This window comes from Bidens hawaiensis, unplaced genomic scaffold (assembly GCF_021521415.1).
Source record: "Bidens hawaiensis isolate Kalapana, Puna unplaced genomic scaffold, B.hawaiensis_p1.1 tig00059162_1, whole genome shotgun sequence".
Classification (NCBI taxonomy): Eukaryota; Viridiplantae; Streptophyta; class Magnoliopsida; order Asterales; family Asteraceae; genus Bidens; species Bidens hawaiensis.
In genome coordinates, this window is record NW_027500666.1 from 1 (window position 1) to 15,549 (window position 15,549).

The following is a 15,549-nucleotide window of genomic DNA, read 5'->3' on the forward strand; positions in this document are numbered from 1 at the left end:
CTCTAACGCACAAAGGTAAACCGTATATTTGGGGCTCGAAGCAAGAAGAAGCCTTTCTAACGCTCAAGCGTTTGTTGTGTGAAGCTCCTGTCCTTGCGCTACCTGAGGGTAATGATGATTTTGTCGTGTACTGCGATGCCTCCAACCAAGGTCTCGGTTGTGTTCTTATGCAACGAGGCAAGGTTATCGCTTACGCATCAAGGCAACTCAAGGTTCATGAAAAGAATTATACAACTCACGATCTCGAGCTTGGTGCAGTTGTTTTTGCCTTGAAGATCTGGAGACACTACCTCTATGGTACTAAGTGTATCCTTTACACTGACCATAAAAGCCTTCAGCATATCTTTGATCAAAAGGAACTTAACATGAGACAACGCCGATGGAACGAACTCATCAGCGACTACGATTGTGAGATCCGGTATCATCCTGGTAAGGCTAATGTGGTAGCCGATGCGCTCAGCCGAAAACCCTGCCAGCTTAACTGTATCTTGCCGCGCACGCAGCTTCACTTCGCGCCGATCCAAAGCAACCTTGAATCGCGCATTCGTGACGCGCAGCGCGCATCCATCAGTAATGGTAACCTTCGCGCCGAGTTAGCGTGTGGCGCGGAAGCGCATTTTGTCCCTAATCTGAGTGGAATTCTCTGCTATCTCAATCGCATCTGGATTCCCTTTGATGAGAATCTTCGCGCTGATATCCTGAGTGAAGCGCATAAATCTCGGTATTCTATTCATCCTGGCGCTGATAAGATGTACAAGGATTTGCGCATTACTTATTGGTGGCCCGGTATGAAAAAGGATATTGCTATGTTCGTAGCTAAATGCCTGACTTGTTCTAAGGTGAAAGCTGAACATCAACGCCCATCTGGTTTGCTCGAACAACCAGAAATTCCTACGTGGAAATGGGAATGTGTAGCGATGGACTTCATTACCAAGTTACCTTTGACAGCAAGCAAACATGATAGCATTTGGGTAATAGTGGATCGTTTGACTAAGTCTGCTCACTTTCTGCCCATTCGTGAAAACTACCGTGTTGAGCATCTCGCGCAGCTTTATGTCAAGGAAATTGTCTGCCGCCATGGTACTCCTTTGAGCATCATATCCGATCGCGATGGCCGTTTTATATCCCGCTTTTGGAAATCTCTCCAATCTGCGCTAGGAACTCGCTTGGACATGAGTACTGCATATCATCCTCAGACTGACGGACAGTCTGAGCGAACTATTCAAACTCTTGAGGATATGCTCCGATCTTGTGTTCTTGATTTTGGAGGTAATTGGGATTCACACCTGCCTTTGATTGAGTTCTCTTATAATAACAGCTATCATTCCAGTATCGGTATGGCCCCATTTGAAGCACTTTACGGTCGTAAGTGCCGCTCCCCGATTTGTTGGAGCGAAGTGGGTGAAACTCAAATCACAGGACCCGAACTTGTTCAAGAGACAACCGATAAAATCGCCAAGATCCGTGATCATCTGCTGACTGCCCGAAGCCGACAGAAGAGTTACGCAGATCGTAGGCGGAAGCCTCTCGAATTTCAAGTTGGTGATCTTGTTCTCCTCAAAGTGTCGCCCTGGAAGGGTGTTGTCCGCTTTGGGAAGAAAGGTAAGCTTGCTCCTCGATATGTTGGACCATTTAAGATTCTCGCGCGTGTAGGAAAAGTTGCCTACAGACTTGACATGCCGCCCTGCGCTCAGTAATGTGCATCCAACGTTCCATGTATCCAATCTCAAGAAGTGTTTAGCTGACGAGAACCTTCACATTCCACTTGATGAAGTTCAAGTTGATGAATCTATGCATTTCGTTGAGAAGCCTGTTGAGATTATGGATCGCGAGGTTAAGCAAACCAAGCGCAGTCGTATCCCTATCGTAAAAATTCGCTGGGAGTCCAAGCGCGGAGCCGAGTTTACATGGGAAAGGGAAGATCAAATGAAGATCAAGTACCCGCACCTGTTCTCTGCGCAACCTACTTCGAGATAAATTTCGGGACGAAATTTCTTAAAGTAGGGGAGACTGTAACATCTGCCCCGATCCGACCCGACCCAGGTACCCGTTTCTCTGACCCGATCTCTTTCTTTTATGATTTAATATTTATTTATACTTATATTTTACTTTTAATAATAATAATATATTTTCCTTCCCGCCTCTTTCTCTTTCTTTCTTTCCGCCGTCCCGTCCCTCTTCTTCTCTCTTTCCGCCTTCTTTTCCCTCTTGTCGCCGTCCCGCCCTTAAGCCTTGTTTCCCTCTTTTTCTTCCAACTCTTTCCTTGTCCTTTGTTTCTTCCCGCCTGAGGTTGTCTGCGCAGCTCCACGCGCCAGACTCCTTTCAAGGAAGCCTGCGTGAAGACCATCTGTTCCAGCGATACGCGAGACGAACTCTTCTCGCAGCGCGCTAAGAATTGTAATTCTTCTCGCAGCGCGCGAAGAACGGTAGTTCTTCCCGCGATGCGCTAAGGATTTGTAGTTCTTCTCGCAGCGCGCTAAGAATCGTAGTTCATCCCTCGACGCGCGAAGAATTATAGTTCTTCCCGCGGCGCGCTAGGAATTATAGTTCCTCCCGCGGCGCGCTAAGAAATGTGATTCTTCCCGCGGCGCGCCTTAGCCTTCTCGCGCTAAACCCTTTGAGTTTTCTTCTGTTGAATCTAGCCGTTTGCTTTTGTGATGTCTTATCTTTTGAGTCGTTGACCTAATCTGCTTTATGTCTGAAAAGTTACTTTCGGCGCAGCATGCGCACCAACCCCATTGGTTGGCAGAAAAAGCGACTGACATTATCTTTGGAGATCTGCTTTTCCATGCTTGACCAGTACCTTTATCTGACCCGCCCATGCCTGTTTACTGTTAACCTGTCAGCTTTTTCTCTTTTCCCTGCTACCATATCTTTTGATATCTTTTGCTTTTGGAATCTTTTACTTTTTGAGATCTTTTCCCCTTTTTCTAGGGATTGTGTTCCCTAGGGTTTCTCTATAAATAATAATAATATTTTCCTAACAAATCACACACAAACACTTAATTTAACTTCCTCCTTGCTCTCTCTGCCGCCTCCTCTCTGCCTCCGTCTTCCTCCCTGTTCTGCCCTGCTTTTCCGGTAATATATATTATATATAATAATTTACTTATTAATTATGCTAACTTATAATCAAGACTTAAAACAAATCATTAAAACAATAATCTTTAATTATAGGTTAACTTGTACTTGTTTAAAGTTGATTCTTGCTTTATCTTTCACCGCATCGTTTATCAAGTGAGTAATCTCGTACCTAATCCCTTTTTATTTTTAATGTTTTGGGATGTTCATGTGTTCGTACAAACTTAGAGTCTTAAACATGTTTATGAACTTTAGTCGCGCAGTATCCCATGTGTTGAGGACGTTTACTTGGCTGTTTATTTGTATGTGTGTATCATTAACCGCTTTGTTCGGCCTATTCCGAAGTTTTCATGGATCCATTAGATGAACACGGGAGACCTATCGTTTACGGTTTTCTTTGTTTACACTTGCACAGATGTTTTCTCGTTTTTGTGCTCATTTGGGAGCACGGATTGAACTATGAACTATGAGCTATGATCTATTTAGGCTTGATCACAATCTGATTACACCCTTGTTAAACACCAGACATACACGTGTTGCGCGCAGATTTATTGTTACCTATGTATTGTATTAAACTTGATTTCTCACCAACACGCAAGTGTTTGACGTTTATTTTAACACATGTTCAGGTTTGCAGTAGCTGTTTTGGAGCTTGTGGACACATAGGAAGTTTTCTTTATTTTGGACCTAGATTAAAATGTATCAAGACAAGTTATTTGTTGTTCTAATATTTTGCCTTATAATATATTGATTTATGTTATCTTGTGTTTACCTTGCGCTGTGCGCGAATGAATGTATTTATTAAATATTGACACCCAATAGTGTCACGAGTAATGAAACAATATGTGGCGCCCCGATGTATAATCCGCCTTTGGTCGGGGTGTTACATCAAGTATCGATACGATCTGGTTAAGGATGTGCTCTTTGAATATTCAGGCGAGCCGGAATTTCTGTTAAGAAATAAGCACCTGTGAATATCCTGACTGACTCGTCAAAGGGAAAATCATCTCTTCGACCGGCTGACATTTTTGAATATCAGGAAGACATGCGTGTGTGGATTTAACAAGGATTTCCCCTCTTGTGGACTTAGGGAGTAATGGTTTCACAGTCTGTCAAGTTGCTTTAAAAGTTGCTTCGGGCAAGGTGACTAAACATGAGAAGACATGTCTTGACAACCAGCATGTATTTATTCCTTTTGCTTTTGACACTTTTGGGTTCCTCACGCCTGAAGCTGTGGAGTTACTTACCCAAGTTTAACAGGTCATGCATAGTAATGTTATGATTGCAAAATCAACGAATGTAGTTTTGAAAAGATTAGGTTTTGTAATTCAAAAAAAATAATAACGGTACAGCTTGCTGCCCACTTACCTTCTATTTTGATGTAATTACTATATTGCTTATTTATTAATAAAAAGATATCTTGGATATGTAACTAAAACTTAATTCAATAAAAATATCAACAATAAGTAAAGATAAAAGTAAAAAGAAATAAAAAAGAGTATGAAAGCCCCATTTTGTGATTAGGAAATATCATTTTGGAAAACAAAGAAACAAATAATAGTCTTTTATTTTTAAATATCTATAATATATATAAATGAAAATCCTAAAATCCTACGTATCGTGATGTGGTCGCTCCCCCGTTTTATGGAAACCATCAGATTGTTTGATTTTTAAATGGAGACCTCTTATTGATTTAACCCAAATTCATGGGTATGGGTCTTACCAAAACCAGATAGCTCTTAAACGGGTTATAATATCTCATTAAATTAAAAATTAATCTTACGAATTATTTGATATGAAATCCTATAAAATAGGGGTATACTAAAATTTAATATCCAATTTAAAAAGAAAAAGATATAATTTATAATTAATAAACAATTTTATAGTAAAAAACATAAGAGGGTCATGGGTCACCAAATCCAGATAGCTTTTAAACGGGTTATAACATATCATTTATTTATGAAACCCTTTCATCATCAAATCCTAAGTTTATTATTAACTTTCTTACAATAAAGAAAATTAAAATCCAAAAAATAAATATTAAAAAACGAAAAATGTAAAACAACCATTCTCTCAAGCCATCAGATTGCTTTATTTGTAAATGAAGGCTTCTCACGCATTTGACCCGAATTCACGGGTAAATGTCTCGCCAAACTCAGATAGCTCTTAAACGGGTTATAACATCTCATTACATTAAAAATTAATCTCATCAAATATTTGATATGAAAATCCTATAAAATAAGGATATACTAAAAATTAATATCCTTTTATTTAAAAAAGATATTATTTATAATTAAGAAACAATTTTATAATAAAGAAAATAAACGGGTAATAGGTATCACCAAACCCAGATGGCTTTAAACCGGATTATAACATATTATTTATTTGTGAAACTATTTTATTATCAAACCTCAAGTATATTAATTAACTTTCTTACAATAAATTAAATTAAAATCTATATATATATATATATATATATAAATATTATAAACAAATAATGCAAAATAACCCACGTAATACGGAGGATAAAATCTAGTTATATATATATAATATTAAACAGACTATGTTTTCCTTAATTACGAGGGAATCCCGATAACTAGGCTGTTATCTAAGTAGGATTTAATTTATGATAATTATTATTGTATTAATGCATATTTTTCTGGCATATTTAAAACGAATTTTTTTATATCGTGTGTTAGTTTGGGACGTTGATATCAATTCCTTGATATTTAACACACTGGTTATAAGTTTATTAAAATTCATGGCAGAAAATATTTTTGGCTTAAACCTACTTGTTTTTTGACTCGTACCAAAGATTACTTGTCAGCTCGCTAGCTTGATTGATATGTACATTAAAAAAATTATCAAATAGACACCCTCATAAAGAAGATGCTTAACTGTCTAATATAATATCTTTGCTTAAAGTTGACCTTGATGACTCAAAACCTGTACCTCGCTAGCTTTAGCTTAACTAGTCAAAGATAGCACAATTTCAAAGTCAAAGCTAGCTTTAGCTCGAATATAAAATTTTCAAATGGATGTAAAATTACTAATAGCTGTTACATTTTATAAATAAAAGAACATAAATATTCAAAGACTGAACTTTAAATACTTCCTTTTGAATCCAAATCGTCCCTTAGGATACTCATGTTGCGAGTGCTTAACTTATTCATAGTTGTACGTAGGTGTATTTTGAGGTTTCTATCAAGGATGTAAAACCATACGCCCTAAGCTGCTCCCGGTACCCAATAATACGCAGACCTTTCAATTGATAAATGTTCCGTGGAAGATGGCTTACGCCCGCACCAACTATATCTAACTCTTTTAAACACTTCACCTTACAGATACTGTCCGGGATCTCTAGTAAGGATCTACAATCCCTTAAGTGCAACTCTTCTAAACACTCTAATATGCGAAAATCTTTGGGTAATTGCTGTAGAAACCAACAAGATTCAAGTTCAAGTACTTTCAGATGTTTCAACATACAAATGCTATCTGGAATACGCTCAATCCCTTTCATAGACAAAGATAGCTTCTCTATACTTTGCAATTGGCCTAGATCCTTGGGCACCTCCGGAATACTGCCTTAAAGTGTAAGGTCCCTTAAATGTTGTAAACCACATATACTTGTTGAAAAAGACTCTAGGTTTGTGCAAGCACATAGACCAAACGAAGAAGCCTCTCAAAGTTTCCACTCCATAAGAATAGAGGTTCATCATATTTACATTTAAACTTAAACTTTGGCAAATTACTATTAGGATGCATTGGGCACTTATCCAGAGGCTCTGCTATTAGTTCTAACTTGGCGAAAGAACCAAGACCAGGTACTACTTTCCGTTTGTTCACTAAAAAATCTTCAAACCTCAAGCTACAGCTTAAGTTCAAGTCTACAAGCCTTTTTAGGCATCCAAGTGGAGCATGGACTTCTTCAAGATATGTGCATGTATCAAGGAGTAACTCCTCGAGATTTGGAGTCATCTCGAGGTTAAGGTTACTCACCTTAGTATGACTAAGGTCCAGGAATTTGAGACTGGGGCATTTATTGTGCATGCGGAGTTCTACAAGTCATAACATCTTGCAAGATATAATGTTTCTAGATGTGGAATCATCTCGAGGTTAAGATTACTCACCTTAGTACGAGTGAGATCGAGGTATTTGAGCTTGGGACATTCATTGAGCATGTGGAGGTCTACAAAGTCACGACATCTTCCAAGACATAATCTTTCGAGATGTGGGGTTATCTCAAGGTCAAAGGTTTTCAATGCTGATCTACTGAGGTCAAGGTATCTAAGCTTATCAAGAACCTATCATAAGAAATTTAAGAAAGATGAATATCAGTTAAATGACAAATAACATAATAAAGCATCATGTATGATAATCAAACTACCATTATTCTACCTTTCTTTCTCCCACTTCCCAAAGTTGAGAAATATTGCTCCAGCGCATTTCAAGGTTAACAAGATTATTTGCTCTAAATGATTTTGGTAAACAACAAAAGGAATAATCAAACCAATCTATAGATTGTAAAGCGTCTGGTAAGTATTGGAAATCTTCATCAACCTTCCAATCTCTAAGTCCAGCATCCACATGAAGAAATCTAAGTCGCTTCATCTTTCTAAGACCTTTCATTATAATTGGTGGATCAAGATCCGTAAAATGAAGTTTTATACATTTTGTTTCCTCAGTACCCTGCAAAAGAATAAAGCCAATATGAAAATGTGTCATAGCAAATAAAAATGTTCAACTTTTCCAGCATTCATATTATCATGAAACTTACCGATTCGTTAACCAATATATCTTCAATTTCCTCTTTTATCCATAATCGATTATGTCTGCTAGGCTCGTTAGGGTGCAAACGCCGACCGATATTCCTGCCCATTTCTTCTATATGGTCATGGAAGCCCAAATAGCCATCATTAGAAACAGTTATTAAAGATTTCTGCTCAAGAACACTTACACCAATTTGAGCATTATATCCACAGCTTTCAAGCACTCTGATTGCTTCAACTATCCATTTACCTTTCATTACACATACGACATCTAAAAATATTTCTTTCTGATCTTTCTCTAGACCATTGTAGCTTAGTTCCAATCTTTTTAAAGTTTTATCTAAAGGAATTTTTTCAAGTCTTGCTATGGTATCTATCCATTCTAGCTCACTTCTACCACAAAGATGCGAGCCCAAAACTTTGATTGTTAAGGGAAGACCACCAGCGTAATGTACAACATTTCCTGATAGCTTTTCATATCCATTAATTGGAGCCTCTCTCCCAAATGCATGCCTGCTAAAGAGGCAAATTGCTTCCTCATTTGATAATAGATTGACATCATGAATGAATTTCACTCCCTGTGCTATGAGCACTTGCTTATCTCTTGTCGTGATGATGATTCTACTTCCTGGCTTAAACCAATTAGGCTCACCAGCTAAGGTCTCAAGCTGCTCTGTATCGTCAACATCATCTAGAACAATAAGAACCTTTCTACTAGACATCATCTTTTTCATCTTATTTTTTCTTCAAAAACATGTTTTATAACTATGCTTTGATCATTTAACACATCTGAAAGGACCTGTTTCTGCAAATCCTTTAAACCAGACATAGAGCTTTCTGTAACTTCTCGAACATTCTCAACAAAGCTTATACCTTCAAACTGGGTAGATATATGATCAAAAATAGCATGGGCCAAAGTCGTCTTGCCACTACCTCCCAAACCCCTTATCCCTATCATGCGAACATCTTCGATACCAATTTCTAAAGACGAAACTACATTATTTACTCGGGTCTCCATGCCAGTACTTCCCATCAATGCTTGAATCAATGAAATGTAGCTTTTGGGAAACTTCTTGAATAATTTGTTGAATAAATTTAGCTTCATGCCTGTGTTAAAGATGATTCAATTAGATTACTCAAAATCTCACATGAGCCATGAGATGATAAAACGAGTGGCGCATCCAGAAATTTTAGTTAGCGGGTGCTAAAAAAATGTCGACCTAGTACGGGTCAAGTCAAACTAAAATGGGTTAGGTAAAAAAACACATTAAATAAGCTACACATAGCAATGTAATCAACAAATTTCGTTAAACATAATAACCAAAAAACATATTTTAATTGTCCTCTGCATGGTTTCATCTTTTGAAAACGGTCAGTTACAAATTTATTCATAACACTTGAAAATGTTTCTTTTTCAATAACTTCAAATTACAAAGCATTCAATCTTTCGTTACAGAGCTGAAATGTGAAACAGAAGGAACCTGTTTGTATCTCATTATAAGTTGCAACTTGTAAATTTTTAATTGATGGAAGTGGTTAGACAATTAAGCATATGGGCTCAAAAGGTTGGTTTTGGGGCACTAAAACAATTATGGATGGGGCACTAGGGTCTTCAAGCCTAATATATTAAGCACCATGATGACGCTGCATAGTTCTTGGAGAAAACAATGATGTAAAATCTCGAGTCTTCAATGGCTTTGATGAGTTGCTCATTGATCTTTTCATCATCTTTGTAAGTTATAATGCCTTTCTGTTGAAGAGCATGATAGAGATGATCAACAAAGCTCTTACGGGTGTCTTCGCCTCTGAAACTTAAAAAGACATCATACTTGAAGCTCTTCTGAATGAATGATGCCGAAGTAGATGCCATTGCTTGAAGGATCAAATCAATGAAATGAATTATTATTTATTTATTTATTTATTTATTTTTGAGTATGAACTGATAAGAGTTTAATCGTTTGGAAAACATTTATAATGGGCTGGGGGTAAAAGATTCTTGTTTTAATTAAGATTAAGACAACTACCAATTACCAAACCCTTGTTTTTAGATGCTTTCACTATTGTAGTTGACCTTATGGGTGTTGAGGTGTACATCCAGTGATGATTTACTCAATAATAATAAAAGTATTCATAATTTAGCGACAAATCTTAAACACATAATATGATGGACGGGAGGAATTTAAACAATAATTTGGATGCGTAGGACTCAATACATATAACCCTTTTTTTATTTTTTCAAAAAACTTACACTACTTAACGAAAAAGCTTGGTGGTCCCGGCCCGCTAGGGCCAGCCCTTGGGGGTGGCAAGGTGGTCGACGGCCACAGGCCCGACACCCAGCTAGGCCTGAATTTTTTTTCTTTAAAAAAATTATATGTATTTTTATTAAAAACAATATGTATATTTAATGTTTAAACACAATTACGTAATCACTAGCTTGATTTAGTGGTAAATGGGTATTACTTACAACTAAGAGGTTATGAGTTCTAGCCTCACTTGAGACAACTTTAATTCTTTTTTTATACAAAAGTATTTTACACAACCCAAATTATAACCAAGTAACCCCATATAAAAATTAAACTGTTTAAACCTAACAAAATACTCCTTTTATTTAAGACCCAAAAAAATTTTAACCTTCGACCCAAAAGTTATTTTGTTTTCTTGGAGCCGGCCCTACGGCCCGCCTTGACCCACGCTAAGATCCGCCGGTGTCCGTCATGTTCTTGCAGAGCTAAACCTTTTCTCCCATCTTACACTAAAAATAAAAGAAAAAAAAACCTTAGACCCATTGCTTGAGTAGTTGAATGATCACTAAATTGAAATCTTGATCAAATAAGAGATAAATAATTAAAAACAATTGTTTGTTATTTGACTCAAAAGATAAAGACTTATAACAAACCCTTAATTCGAAACTATTGATTACGTTGTTTTCAGTTCACCATTGTAGTTGACTGCATAATTATGATTATTTTACCAAAAATGAAACATTTATTGGGTTTAATATAGTTTATTATTTTAGGTTTTTATTATGGAAAATTCCTAAAATAGCCATTTTTCACTACAAATAAAATGTCATTTAGTGGCACACGTTTTTAATGACATTTAGCTTTTGCGCTACTAGTTTAGGTTTCTGTGGCACTTTGAGTATGCCGCATTTTCTTGGCACACGTTTTTAGTGGCATTTAGCATTTGTGCCACTAAAATATAGTTTTTAATGGCACTTTGTGTATGCCACGATTTCTTTGCACACGTTTAGTGGCATTTAATAGTTGCGCCACCACAATTTAGGTTTTAATGACACTTTGCGTATGCCATATTTGTTTGACATGCAATTTTAGTGGCATTTTGTATTTATGCCACCAAAGTTTAGGGGTTTAACAGATAATTACATTTAAATCAAGAAGCCCTGGTGATGAAACCTTAGAGGTGGTGGGCGGACGACATGCCCTGTCAAACAAGGTTCAGGTCAAGATGCGTCAATTTAAGTTTTTATACAGTGGTTACACCTTTTCAATTTAAAATGTGAGTAGCAAAGCTAATCCAACTAACTAGTTTGATTCTCATTTGTTTCGTCTCTGAACAAGCTAGTGTCAAAAATAGGGTCAATTAAAAAGGGGCTATTTTGGTTTGGATCATACTTTGTCGACCTAAAAAACAGTTACTTTTGAAATCGGAACCACTTTACATAATTTTAAAATCAATTGGCAACTCTTACTATTGTATTATCTTTATTGACCATATGGGATTGACTTTGATCTTCCATCCAATTACATATAACATATGTATCTTTTAAAAAAAAATAACCTGATAGTAGAACAAAGTAAACCTGTTTAAAATAGTTAAAATCAATTCGACAATCATATATCTTTTTATTTCAGCACCTTGTTTTGTTTATTCTTAGTTTCTTTACCCTGTAGATTTATTGTACATTTGTTCTTATTTATTGTATAAGGGCATAAAAGTAAAACTTCATTTATGAAGCAATCATATGGACTGTGTGTAGGTCGTCAAACCAACCGAATGAACATGAATGGGGTATGTTCGTGATAGTTCACTTAACTTTTACCAAACACGAAAACAAACATATAATCGAACAAATTTGTGTGTTAATGTTTGATCATTAAGATAATGGGCATGTTCGTCTTCGTTAACGCTCGTTCATTTAAAACCTAAACAAACAGCTCACAAAAATAAACGAACATAAACAAACAAACTTAAAAGAAGTAATCGTTGGCTAGTAAACTTAATTGTGTAATGGGCTTTTTTTCAACCGACTAGGTCGAATAATTTCTAAGTTACATTCAGTAAAATTCATCATACTTTGACAAAACTCAACAAGGTGTTAAATAACAACAAAAAAACTAATCCATTTACCAAAATTAAATCGTTAAAATATAAAAATGGGAACTAGGCGTGTAGCGTGAGTCACAGAACTGGCAGCAGGGAATAAAAATACCAATGATATAGAGGTAGAAAACAACAAAATTTTAAATATCAGAAGTCGAAATCAAACCTCACCTTTGAAATTTGGGGCTGAAATCAAATCTCAGTTGCTACGGCTCGGATTCAAACCAAAATCAAAGTGTAAATATCATTAAAACGTTCGAGCAGGGATTTTAGTAATACTCGATTTTTGTTCTGGAAATTGGAACTTAATTTGTGAATTTTGATTTGAGTTTAGATTTGGCCAATTTTGATTTCGAAGTATATAATGGGATTTACAAGTAGAGAATTCTGGAAAGAAGGGGAAAATTAATTATTTGGAGGGAAATTGATTAAATTGAGAGGGAAACTGAATAAATTATTGGTATAAGTTAATATGAAATCAATCTGAGTTTTTGATACCTAAAATTGTCATGTATGTTAAATTATAAATTGTAAACGGAAAACTTATTTAAAAGAACACTCTTGTATAAAATAAAAGTATTATATATTCTATAAGTAAAGTTGATGGTTGGTGTCAGAAGGCCCTGATTGGGCCAAGTGGCACCATCTCAACAGTCAATTTTTTTTTATTTTTCTGTTTTATTGGTTAAATAATATTTCTTTTTGTTTTTTTTTCTAGATTCGTAACGAACGTTTTGTTTTTTATTATCGAATTCAAGTCGACTCACCGTCACAACGCCCGAGACTGACAATACTTGGGTTTACTGACTCACCTTTTTTTCTAGATTCATAGCGAACATTTTGTTTTTTGTGTTACCGAATTTGTTTCGACTCACCCCCATAATGACTAGGACTGACAATACTCGGGTTTTACCGACTCACCGCGCAACATCCAGTACCGACAACGCTCGGGTTTACCGACGCCCGGGTTTTACCGAACTTAATTTTAGTTCTGGTACCGTAACAAATGTAAATGAAATCGACAAAATTCACGTTGACCCTCCGCCGAAAAGCCCGGATTTTACCAGCGCCCCAGTTTTACCGATTCACCACCGGAACGCCCGAATACTAGTCGACTCGCCGTTGCAATGATTGGGTTTTACCAACGTCCGGGTTTACCGATCGAAAAAACATTGTTTTAAATATGTTAACAAAAGAAAATTACAATATGTTATATGAGTGTCGTAGAGTCACTGCCTCAGCGTCTGGGACCGACCGAAGTCACCCCATTGGCTCACCTCAATTTTTATTTTTATTTTTTGTTTTCATTTTAATTAAGTTCCAGTACCATAACGAACGTAGCTAATACTGACTAAATTCGCGGTGACTTGCTGCCGTTGTCCGGGACCAGCCGACGCCACCCCATTTGCCAACCTCAATTTTTATTTTTATCTTTTTGTTTCCATTTTGTTTTACTTCCAGTACCGTAACGAACGTAGCTACTATGAGTGAATTCGTGTTGATTCGCCACTGCAACACTGGGTTTTACTGACTGATTTTACCGCGCAACGTGTGGGTAAATTACTAGTATATAAGTAAAGCTGATGGTTGGTGCCGCAAGGCCCTGATTGGGCCTAGTGGCACCACCTCAACCGTCCAATTTTTTTATTATTTTTTATTTTTTTGGTTTTTTTTCTAGATTCGTAACGAACGTTTTGTTTTTTGTATTACCGAATTTATGCCGACTCATTGCCAAAACGCCCGGGACTGACAATACTCGGGTTTTACCGACTCGCCTTTTTTTCTAGATTCGTAACGAACGTTTTGTGTTTTGTATTACCGAATTTATGTCGACTCACCGCCACAACGCCCGCGACTGACAATACTCGGGTTTTACTGACTCGCCTTTTTTATAAACTCGTAACGAACGTTTTGTTTTTCGTATTACTGAATTTGTGTCAACTCACGGCCATAACGCCCGGGACTGACAATACTCGGGTTTTACCGACTCATTTCGCAACTTCCAGTACCGACAACGCTCGGGTTTACCCACGCCCAGGTTTTACCGAACTTAATTTTAGTTCCAGTACCACAACAAATGTAAACGAAATCGATAAAATTCACGTTAACCCTCTGTCGTAGCTACTATTTTACTGAACTCGCGTTGATTTGCCACTGTAACACCAGGTTTTACTGACTGATTTTACCGTGCAACGCGTAGGTAAATTACTAGTTACATATATAAGAGAAAAAAAATACCATATAAATATGTATTCGTTTTGGTTATGCATAAAAACTATGGTTATACTAGAAATTATGCTTACCATTTAGTGTTTCTTCATTGGCGCCATCCGTGCATAAAACCTAGAACTAATTTAGTTTTTTCAAATTTTCTGAAGAAATGGTTAACGTTACTCCGGTCCAAAGGCCAGTAACCGACCAAGAAACCCCGGTAACAACCCCAGCAACTGGGGGGAACACCGACGGTTATACAATCCTTACGAACACTACCCCGACTACCCAAGCCGGGGCAAGTGCAGTAAATATTCCACTGGGGTTCACCGATACCCAGCTGGAAAAACGAACGAGGGTCCCTCGCCAAACACTAGATCAAGTGAAGGCGTGGGCCGAAGCACGTCAGAAAGAGTTCCAAGCTGAATTGGACGAACGCTTGCGTTCAGTTCAACAGGCTGACGAATTCGGCAGTACTCGCCAACACCTCATTATGAACAGCGAGGGCGAGTACTCAGACGACGAGAGGGAGGAGTCCGATACCGACGCAAACCCTCGCCATAAGGCGAAAGGGAAGCGTAAGGAAACGGACTCCCAGCCAAAAAGGAATTTTGGGGAAGCCTTTAAACCAACAAATGCGGAGAGAAACCCGCGTGACTTCTCCAAAACCTTTAGACCAACTGCTACGAATGCAGGAAAGTCAAAATTTGCAAGGGACATTGCGGAAGCAATTGCCCCGAGAAGTGCCAAACAAATGTCCAACATTGGCACTTATGATGGTCTATCCGACCCAGACGACCATTTGAACAGGTTCATTGCGGGGGCTACCGTCAGTAACTGGACGGAACCCACGTGGTGTTACATGTTCCAGATGACTCTGGTCGGAGCAGCCAGGGCATGGTTCGATCGTTTACCGGTCCACCACATATATGACTGGGCGGACTTTCAAAACAAGTTCAGCCAGCACTTCAGCCAGCAGAGGAAGTATACTGAAGAGCAGTAGACGATCCTCAACTGCGTTAGAGAGGAGGATGAATCTTTACTAGACTTCATCACCCGCTTCAACTCCAAGAAGCTGAGTCTGGGCAACATAAGTGAAGATCTTGTTCGCGCCGCTTTCATCCAGGGCGCCGAGTACCCA

At 37.6% G+C, this 15,549-nt stretch overlaps 1 pseudogene; it reads right to left on the bottom strand.

Annotated features, from left to right (window-relative positions):
* Positions 1–6,250: 6,250 nt before the first annotated feature.
* Positions 6,251–9,734, bottom strand: LOC143602562 (TMV resistance protein N-like; annotated as a pseudogene).
* Between the last annotated feature and the right edge of the window lie 5,815 nt (positions 9,735–15,549).